Genomic DNA, 7,448 nt, shown 5'->3' with positions numbered 1-7,448 from the left:
GCTGCTCTTACATAACCACAGTTTGAGAAATTGGGAGTGCACACACACACACACACACACACACAGAGAGAGAGAGAGAGAGATTGTTTATTTATGTATTTGTACTACACACAATTCCCCAGGCCTCGCTCTTCCCTGAACCCTGGTTGTCATGGAAACAGTAGAATTCCCTTGGCCTGCTCGAGCCAACTGGCATCGAGGGCTTTGCGTGCAGCGAGAGAGAACACTGAGAGTGAGAATTATTTAGAGCTTCAATTTATTTTTCCCTAATTATTTCGTTTTTGTTGAAGAAATTGTTTATGATAATGTTGACCAACCTGTTGATTTGCGCTAGTGCTAATTCTTGATTCAATGTCCTCACGCACCCGCACCTTCACTGTGTATCATAAATAGCCTAGATACGAAACAACAACGAAACTATAGGCTACTATCTCATAGTCAAATATATTTCAAATAAATCGCAAAAGATTCAAATATCAACATTTGAATAGTTCATGAAAGTTAGCCTAGCCTACGTCACCTTTCCACCTGGCGGCTGAGCCGTTGATGCTCCTAGATGTTTCCACTTCCCAGTAACAGCACTTACAGTTGACCGGGGCAGCTCTAGCAGTGGAGAAATTTGACGAACTGAACTGTTGGAAATGTGGTACCACGTTGAAAGTCACTGAGCTCTTCAGTAAGGCCATTCTACTGCCACTGTTTGTCTATTGAGATTACATTGCTGTGTGCTCGATTTTATACACCTGTCAGTAATGGGTGTGGCTGAAATAGCTGAATCCACTCATTTGAAGAGGTGTCCACATACTTTTGACCATGCCGTGTATAACAGAAAGCCTTCAACGCGCGTTATAAAATAATAATTCTAGTGAATAAAGTTTGTTATAAAATAATAATTCTAGTGAATAAAGTTTGTTATAAAATAATAATTCTAGTGAATAAAGTTTGATTTAAAATAAAGAGTAAAATGACAAGAGGGGATTCAGTGTCGCCATGAAGCACTGAATACACCATTATTTGTGATATATCCTAACAATAAACAATACAATGAATGACGAAAATGTTTTATAGACCTACTCGAAGATTTGAAGTTAACTATAAAAATAAAATAAAAAATGTTTGTTGAAAATGTAAGTTATTTTTATGAAAATACCTCGAAGATCGTTTTTATTAAAGCAGAAGCAGGTAACCCAAGTCCAGGTAGGCTTGAATTATAAAACGTTGATTTGAAAAAAATATTTATTTTTTTATTGTAAAAAAAAAAGAAAGTTATACGATAAAATGGTAAAAGATCAAAAATAAAAAGTTGATCTGATAAAAAGATAATAGCCTAAATTGTATTTACCCAGAACCAGACAGAGCAGGTCCAGACCGACCAGTAGTTTCCGTTTGGACAGAGCCGGTCCCGTTATCTCCACCAGTTTCTGCCCAGACCCGTTATCTTTCTCTTGGCCTCTGGTACCCACGTTGCTCTCCGGTAGTTTGAGTTGCAGGTCCGTGTTCGAGACGGGCGCAACTCCAGGGCTGTGCCGGGAATATTTCTCCAACATCTTCTTGTTTTATCCAGTTAGTGGTTAAACGTTTAATTCAATATTGACCGTTGTTCAAACTAAGAAAGATGAGTGACATAGACCTACAACTGTATTTCAGCTAGATATAATTTCGATAGCAACAAGTTGCGCTGTGATAGAGACCTGTGGCGAACTTGGAAGTCTTGAAAAATAGAATTCATCCAAACAGTTTAGAGTTGTCAAAGTGGAAAATCAAATTCCTTCAAGCCTCGTGAGTAAAACATCCCCAAATGATTTTGAAAGATGTTTTTGTTACTGATTTTATTTCCAAACGCATTTCTATAAAACTCGCCCTGACATGCTCAGTGCGTCGATCCGTCACAATTCCAGGCGCAGTCAACCGGTAGTTGTGAAACGTTCAGGGATGAGACATTACGGGGATGGGCGTTGCGGCGGTAGACCGTCTCATTTGTCTTCTATCTTTCTTTATCTCTCAACTTTACAGTCCTAGTAATGAACATACAGTATGTTTTGGTTCCCTCATTCCCACCCCATATGCTATTCTCTCTCGCTCTCTCTCTCTCCGTCCTCTTATCAAGAAAAAATCACAAAAAAACAGCGCGTTTTTGAGAAACTTGTTTTGGTTCACTAATTCCCACCCCATAGGCTATTCTCTCTCTCTTTCTCCCTCTCTCGCTCTCTCTCTTTCTCCCTCTCTCTCTCTCTCCCTCTCTCTCTCTCTCAGTCCTCTGGTGAGAAACTTGTTCTCTCACCAAACAAACGGATCCGTCAGAGGTATGAGCACTTGTTCTCACGGTGGAGAGCGCGCCAGTACACGTTTTATGTGTCTGTGTGTGAAAGAGAGAGAGCATAATAATTTTGGTTGTAAATCTCACTGTTTGATGAATGCTGTGTCAGCAACGCCTGCCAGTGGCTCCTGTACACTCAGGTGTATGTGTCATGTGGTGGTTAGGTGAGAGGAGATGACATCAGATCTCCCTCAGACAGGATGTGGTAGAGATACTCTTAATGATCGGCTATGAAAAGCCAACTGACATTTACTCCTGAGGTGCTGACTTGCTGCACCCTCGACAACTACTGTGATTATTATTATTGGACCATGCTGGTCATTTATGAACATTTGAACATATTGGCCATGTTCTGTTATAATCTCCACCTGGCACAGGCAGAAGAGGACTGGCCACCCCTCATAGTCTGGTTCTTCCTAGGTTTTGGCCTTTCAAGGGAGTTTTTCCTAGCCAACGTGCTTCTACACCTGCATTGCTTGCTGTTTGGGGTTTTAGGCTGGGTTTCTGTACAGCACTTTGAGATATCAGCTGATGTACGAAGGGCTATATAAATACATTTGACTTGATTTGATGTCTGAAACACAACAATGACAGAGAAAATCAAATCAAATTGTATTTGTCACATACACATGTTCAGCAGATGTTATTGCGTGTGTAGCTCAAAACTCAACAGGAACCCGAACATCTGAGCAATCTTATTTACAGGGGCAGGGTAACAGATGAACAAAATGAAGGAAAAAGCTCAATTATTGTGTTTCTAGCTTCAACAGTGCAGTAATATCTAATAATTCACAACTATACACACAACCTAAAATTGTGTGAGCCACAAAGGATCAACAAGACAATAGTCATTATAACAAGTGTATGTACTGCCATCAAGTGGACACTACACAGTTAATCATTTCTCTCCATATTCCTTTCCCACCTTGACCTCTTGGGCCTTTAGAGTAACGTAAGAGGGGTGTAACAGCCAGAGTGGGGCTTGAACCAGTGGTGGACTTCACCTCCAGCGCCATAAAAGCTCAAACCTCATAGCACGATAGATACAGTATTAAACAGACAGGTTATAGACATACTAGTCATGATATTATATAGAGAGGTTATAGACCTACTAGTGATAAAGTATTATACAGAGAGGTTATAGACATACTAGTTATGATATTATATAGAGAGGTTATAGACCTACTAGTGATAAAGTATTATACAGAGAGGTTATAGACATACTAGTTATGATATTATATAGAGAGGTTATAGACCTACTAATCATGATACAGTATTAAACAGAGAGGTTATAGACCTACTAGTGATAAAGTATTATACAGAGAGGTTATAGACATACTAGTTATGATATTATATAGAGAGGTTATAGACCTACTAATCATGATACAGTATTAAACAGAGAGGTTATAGACCTACTAGTTATGATACAGTATTAAACAGAGAGGTTATAGACCTACTAGTTATGATACAGTATTAAACAGAGAGGTTATAGACCTACTAGTTATGATACAGTATTAAACAGAGAGGTTATAGACCTACTAGTTATGATACAGTATTAAACAGAGAGGTTACAGACCTACTAGTTATGATACAGTATTAAACAGAGAGGTTATAGACCTACTTGTTATGATACAGTATTAAACAGAAAGGTTATAGACCTACTAGTTATGATACAGTATTAAACAGAGAGGTTATAGACCTACTAGTGATAAAGTATTATACAGAGAGGTTATAGACATACTAGTTATGATATTATATAGAGAGGTTATAGACCTACTAATCATGATACAGTATTAAACAGAGAGGTTATAGACCTACTAGTTATGATACAGTATTAAACAGAGAGGTTACAGACCTACTAGTTATGATACAGTATTAAACAGAGAGGTTATAGACCTACTAGTTATGATACAGTATTAAACAGAGAGGTTATAGACCTACTAGTCATGATACAGTATTAAACAGAGAGGTTATAGACCTACTAGTTATGATACAGTATTAAACAGAGAGGTTATAGACCTACTAGTTATGATACAGTATTAAACAGAGAGGTTACAGACCTACTAGTTATGATACAGTATTAAACAGAGAGGTTATAGACCTACTAGTTATGATACAGTATTAAACAGAGAGGTTACAGACCTACTAGTTATGATACAGTATTAAACAGAGAGGTTATAGACCTACTAGTTATGATACAGTATTAAACAGAGAGGTTATAGACCTACTAGTTATGATACAGTATTAAACAGAGAGGTTATAGACCTACTAGTCATGATACAGTATTAAACAGAGAGGTTATAGACCTACTAGTTATGATACAGTATTAAACAGAGAGGTTATAGACCTACTAGTTATGATACAGTATTAAACAGAGAGGTTATAGACCTACTAGTTATGATACAGTATTAAACAGAGAGGTTATAGACCTACTAGTTATGATACAGTATTAAACAGAGAGGTTATAGACCTACTAGTCATGATACAGTATTAAACAGAGAGGTTATAGACCTACTAGTTATGATACAGTATTATACAGAGAGGTTACAGACCTACTAGTTATGATATTATATAGAGAGGTTATAGACCTACTAATCATGATACAGTATTAAACAGAGAGGTTATAGACCTACTAGTTATGATACAGTATTAAACAGAGAGGTTATAGACCTACTAGTTATGATACAGTATTAAACAGAGAGGTTACAGACCTACTAGTTATGATACAGTATTAAACAGAGAGGTTATAGACCTACTTGTTATGATACAGTATTAAACAGAAAGGTTATAGACCTACTAGTTATGATACAGTATTAAACAGAGAGGTTATAGACCTACTAGTTATGATACAGTATTAAACAGAAAGGTTACAGACCTACTAGTCATGATATTATATAGAGAGGTTATAGACCTACTAGTCATGATATTATATAGAGAGGTTATAGACCTACTAGTCATGATATTATATAGAGAGGTTATAGACCTACGAGTCATGATATATTATTATACAGAGAGGTTATAGTTCTACTAGTCATGATATATTATTATACAGAGAGGTTATAGTCCTACTAGTCATGATACAGTATTAAACAGAGAGGTTATAGTCCTACTAGTCATGATACAGTATTAAACAGAGAGGTTATAGTTCTACTAGTCATGATATATTATTATACAGAGAGGTTATAGTCCTACTAGTCATGATACAGTATTATACAGAGAGGTTATAGTTCTACTAGTCATGGTATTATACAGAGAGGTTATAGTCCTACTAGTCATGATATTATATAGAGAGGTTATAGACCTACTAGTCATGATATTAAACAGAGAGGTTATAGACCTACTAGTTATGATACAGTATTAAACAGAGAGGTTATAGACCTACTAGTCATGATACATTATTAAACAGAGAGGTTATAGACCTACTAGTTATGATACAGTATTAAACAGAGAGGTTATAGACGTACTAGTTATGATACAGTATTAAACAGAGAGGTTATAGACCTACTAGTCATGATACAGTATTAAACAGAGAGGTTATAGACCTACTAGTCATGATACAGTATTAAACAGAGAGGTTATAGACCTACTAGTTATGATACAGTATTAAACAGAGAGGTTATAGACCTACTAGTTATGATACAGTATTAAACAGAGAGGTTATAGACCTACTAGTTATGATACAGTATTAAACAGAGAGGTTATAGACCTACTAGTTATGATACAGTATTAAACAGAGAGGTTATAGACCTACTAGTCATGATACAGTATTAAACAGAGAGGTTATAGACCTACTAGTTATGATACAGTATTATACAGAGAGGTTACAGACCTACTAGTTATGATATTATATAGAGAGGTTATAGACCTACTAATCATGATACAGTATTAAACAGAGAGGTTATAGACCTACTAGTTATGATACAGTATTAAACAGAGAGGTTATAGACCTACTAGTCATGATACAGTATTAAACAGAGAGGTTATAGACCTACTAGTTATGATACAGTATTAAACAGAGAGGTTATAGACCTACTAGTCATGATACAGTATTAAACAGAGAGGTTATAGACCTACTAGTCATGATACAGTATTAAACAGAGAGGTTATAGACCTACTAGTTATGATACAGTATTAAACAGAGAGGTTATAGACCTACTAGTTATGATACAGTATTAAACAGAGAGGTTATAGACCTACTAGTTATGATACAGTATTAAACAGAGAGGTTATAGACCTACTAGTTATGATACAGTATTAAACAGAGAGGTTACAGACCTACTAGTTATGATACAGTATTAAACAGAGAGGTTATAGACCTACTAGTTATGATACAGTATTAAACAGAGAGGTTATAGACATACTAGTTATGATATTATATAGAGAGGTTATAGACCTACTAATCATGATACAGTATTAAACAGAGAGGTTATAGACCTACTAGTTATGATACAGTATTAAACAGAGAGGTTACAGACCTACTAGTTATGATACAGTATTAAACAGAGAGGTTATAGACCTACTAGTTATGATACAGTATTAAACAGAGAGGTTATAGACCTACTAGTTATGATACAGTATTAAACAGAGAGGTTATAGACCTACTAGTCATGATACAGTATTAAACAGAGAGGTTATAGACCTACTAGTTATGATACAGTATTATACAGAGAGGTTACAGACCTACTAGTTATGATATTATATAGAGAGGTTATAGACCTACTAATCATGATACTGTATTAAACAGAGAGGTTATAGACCTACTAGTTATGATACAGTATTAAACAGAGAGGTTATAGACCTACTAGTTATGATACAGTATTAAACAGAGAGGTTACAGACCTACTAGTTATGATACAGTATTAAACAGAGAGGTTATAGACCTACTTGTTATGATACAGTATTAAACAGAAAGGTTATAGACCTACTAGTTATGATACAGTATTAAACAGAGAGGTTATAGACCTACTAGTTATGATACAGTATTAAACAGAAAGGTTACAGACCTACTAGTCATGATATTATATAGAGAGGTTATAGACCTACTAGTCATGATATTATATAGAGAGGTTATAGACCTACTAGTCATGATATTATATAGAGAGGTTATAGACCTACGAGTCATGATATATTA

The 7,448-nt window shown here is 35.6% G+C and overlaps 1 pseudogene; it reads right to left on the bottom strand.

Moving 5' to 3' along the window:
- LOC112242710 overlaps window positions 1-2,159 on the bottom strand; it is a 10,685-nt pseudogene extending 8,526 nt beyond the window's left edge.
- Window positions 2,160-7,448: the final 5,289 nt, after the last annotated feature.

This window comes from Oncorhynchus tshawytscha, unplaced genomic scaffold, assembly GCF_018296145.1.
Source record: "Oncorhynchus tshawytscha isolate Ot180627B unplaced genomic scaffold, Otsh_v2.0 Un_contig_4164_pilon_pilon, whole genome shotgun sequence".
NCBI classification, from domain to species: domain Eukaryota; kingdom Metazoa; phylum Chordata; class Actinopteri; order Salmoniformes; family Salmonidae; genus Oncorhynchus; species Oncorhynchus tshawytscha.
Note: the sequence above shows the minus strand (reverse complement) of the source record. Positions and strands in the feature narration are given on the sequence as shown.